The sequence below is a fragment of the Sipha flava genome, unplaced genomic scaffold, assembly GCF_003268045.1.
Source record: "Sipha flava isolate LNK unplaced genomic scaffold, YSA_version1 18676_pilon_pilon, whole genome shotgun sequence".
NCBI classification, from domain to species: Eukaryota; Metazoa; Arthropoda; class Insecta; order Hemiptera; family Aphididae; genus Sipha; species Sipha flava.
Genome location: NW_020272392.1, coordinates 1 through 3,420, shown reverse-complemented (window position 1 = coordinate 3,420; position 3,420 = coordinate 1). Strand labels below are relative to the sequence as shown.

At 31.1% G+C, this 3,420-nt stretch overlaps 1 pseudogene; it reads right to left on the bottom strand.

Annotated features, from left to right (window-relative positions):
- Positions 1 to 861: 861 nt before the first annotated feature.
- LOC112681156 lies at positions 862 to 1,953 on the bottom strand (annotated as a pseudogene).
- Between the last annotated feature and the right edge of the window lie 1,467 nt (positions 1,954 to 3,420).

Below are 3,420 nucleotides of genomic sequence, written 5' to 3'. Positions count from 1 at the left end.
ACCACCACCAATATTTATCAAAACCAAAATAAACGATTTTAGTTCTTTCTGTACTAACATAAAAAATAGAATCGAACCCACAGCCGAATTCACATGCAAAAGCACAACAAACGCCTTAAAACTTCAAACAGACACAATAAGTTCCTTTCGCTCAGTTATAAAATATCTAAAAAAAATACAACGTTGATTTTTATACATATCAACTGAAAGACGAAAAAGCATACCGCATAGTGATCCGAAACTTACGTCCATCAACAAAAATCGAATTTATCAAAGAAGAACTCGGAAAAAACGGTCATCTAGCGCGTAACATTACAAACGTTTTGCAAAATCTAACAAAAATCCCTTTACCATTATTTTTTATCGACCTCGAACCCGCTCTAAATAATAAAGACATTTTCTCGCTAACCTCACTTTGTTACACCAAAGTTAAAGTTGAAGCACCCAAAGCACGTAAACAATTACCGCAATGTATGAATTGTCAAAATTACGGACATACATGTCACTACTGCAACAGCAAGCCTCGTTGCGTACGCTGTAGCGAACGATTCTAGGACAAAATGGCGAAAAAAAAAATAGCGAATTGAAAAATAGCGAAATAAAAAAAAGCGAATTTTACATTGTTACGAAAACCAAAACAACGAAATATTATTTATTTATGTTATTTGTATTTTATAGTTTATTTTATATTTAAGTTAAACTATTACATTTATTATAATATTATTATTTTATATTTAAGTTAATTGAAATGTTGCAAACAAACAAAAATAAAAGTTAAAAAAAAACTAAGATTATTTTTATTCACAGATTTTGTTTTGTCTTAATGTTATAAAAATATGTATTAAATAAAAATCACAATCCTTACGATTGTAAGCTCAAATTATATGCGATACCTTTCAAATAATTAATATTGTCATTAGTATTATAAGATGAAGTGATACTTCTAATTTTTTCTGAACAATTTTTATAGATTTTTTTTTTATTAAAACTTTTTGCTCCGGCAATGAATTGTTGGTGTTTAATTTCCGATAAATATTGCTGTTCCTTCAACACATCAATAAATCTCCATATGGTTGGATGATATGCCCCTTAAATAGTTCAAATCAGGTACATTATAAATTATATTGAATCTTAATATTAATTTAATAAATAATAGATTTTAAAATACTTACCAAGTAATGAACTGAATCCTTTATGCCAACCTTCTACTGCATTATTAGTCCTTGGTAATAAGGTATTCGCCGATTCGTAACAATTCCATAAATTAATTGAATATTTCGTTAATCTACGACCTTTTCTTCGACCCATTGGACGGCCTATCCAGGTGTTTTCAAAGTAGTCAATTAATGGTCGTAAAATGTTCTCATTATCGGTGTAGTATTGCGAGTCTATGAGTTCTTCGAACACATTTATCACATGATTTTCTGGTACATATGCTAATGCTAATAAGAGCCGTACCTGTAATGAAAATGTCGAATCCTATATATATTTTTGTGCCATATGCAGGAACTGTCTTCCATCTTTGGTTAAAGTATACTTTTCAGGTATTTCGAGACTAAAAAGTGACTTAGGATTCGGCGGTGCGCAGTTATTACGTTGGCGTACTCTTCGTAAAGTGTGTTTTAAATTAGATAACTCTGGTAACGCACCTGATATAAATGGATTAATTTGCGATGAAGCAATTATTTGCTGAGGGTTATCTTGTGACGATAGTGCTTGTGATTTCATTCTTTCGACATCTTTTTTAACTTCTAATCTGCATATATCTGGAACGTGGTTATGCTCTGAAGGCTCTTTTTTAATTGTAGTATTATTTGTAGTTGTTAATCGACTTTTGCATTGCATATCTAAACATTTCCAATACTTTGACTCCTTGTATATTTTTTCTTCTCTATAAGTATAACTATTATACACGAGAAAATGTTTACCCTTATTAGATTTAATAAATTCCATTATTCAAAAATTAACTATAAAAAGAAAATACACTACACTACTACAATACACAACACTTTTATACTTTATGTCATCGAACGTCGAACCCAACTTAATGTTTTTTCTACATGTGTACTGTGTTCACTACATACAATAAAAACAATAGGGGATTGATTAGATAGTTATGATATTATTAATAATTACTTATTATATACCTCATTGACTGATATCTGATTTTATCGGTACAAGAATTATTATAGTTATTTCCCAAACATTCGATTCATTTTCGATCACTATAATTCAGTTTCGCTAAATTTTTTTTCGATATTTTGAATTCACTATTTTTCCTTTTGCTGTTTTTTTTTCGCTATTTTGGCCATACGCCGTAGCGAACAACACAGCTCTGAATCTTGTACCAAAAACAGAGATTTTCCGGCCAAATGTACATTATGTGGTGGGGACCATCCCGCAAATTACCAAGGCTGTGAAGTCTTCAAAAACCTACAAACTCGAGGAACCAAGCCGGATCGCCAAACTAATATATCAAATTCAATCAACAAATACTATGTAAATGAACACGTCTTGTCAAATACAAGTATAAACAATAACACAGGTCCAAATGTAAATATTGAATCATCGTATTCCCAAGTACTAAAAAATAAAACCAGTTTTAACAAAAATGACCAATGTCCGCCAAACCAAAGTACCGAGTCTATAAATAATCTAACATCACAATTGAATACATTCATAAACGACTTAAAATCCATTATAAATCCTCTTATAACTCTTTTAACTGAAGTAATTAGTTAAGTTCTTCTCAAAAATAATAATGTCAATTAACTCTAACGCCACACTTCCTTTATCGATAATTCTTTGGAATGCCAATGGATTAAAAAAACATGCAAACGAGCTATACTACTTTTTGCATAACAAAAACATTGATTTAGCTCTTATTTCCGAAACCCACCTGACAAAAAATACAAATTTTAAAATTAACGGTTATAAAATAATTTGTGCAGATCATCCTGAAGGAACAGCGCACGCGGGTGCAGCTATCTTAATCAAATCTTCAATCCTTTACACCGAAATCCAAATCATAAATAAACCATATCTACAAGCTGCAAATATATCAATAAATTTCAAACAACTGTATTCCTATAACTATATCATCCGTCTATTTCCCTCCCTCCAAACGTAACAATTTTGTAAGCTACCAAAGCCAGCAAATTTCAGAACCTAAACTACAATCGTTTTTTCAAAAGCTAGGTAGCTCTTTTATCATTGGCGGCGATTTTAACTCGAAACATATCAGTTGGGGTAGTCGATACACGAACACGCGTGGACGAATACTACACAATTCTATTTTTAAAAAACAATATCACTTTTATTTCTCCTGATACGCCCACCTATTGGCCACCCCAAGCGAATAGACTACCTGATGTATTAGATTTTTTCTTAACAAAAATTCCGAGACATCTCAATACACAC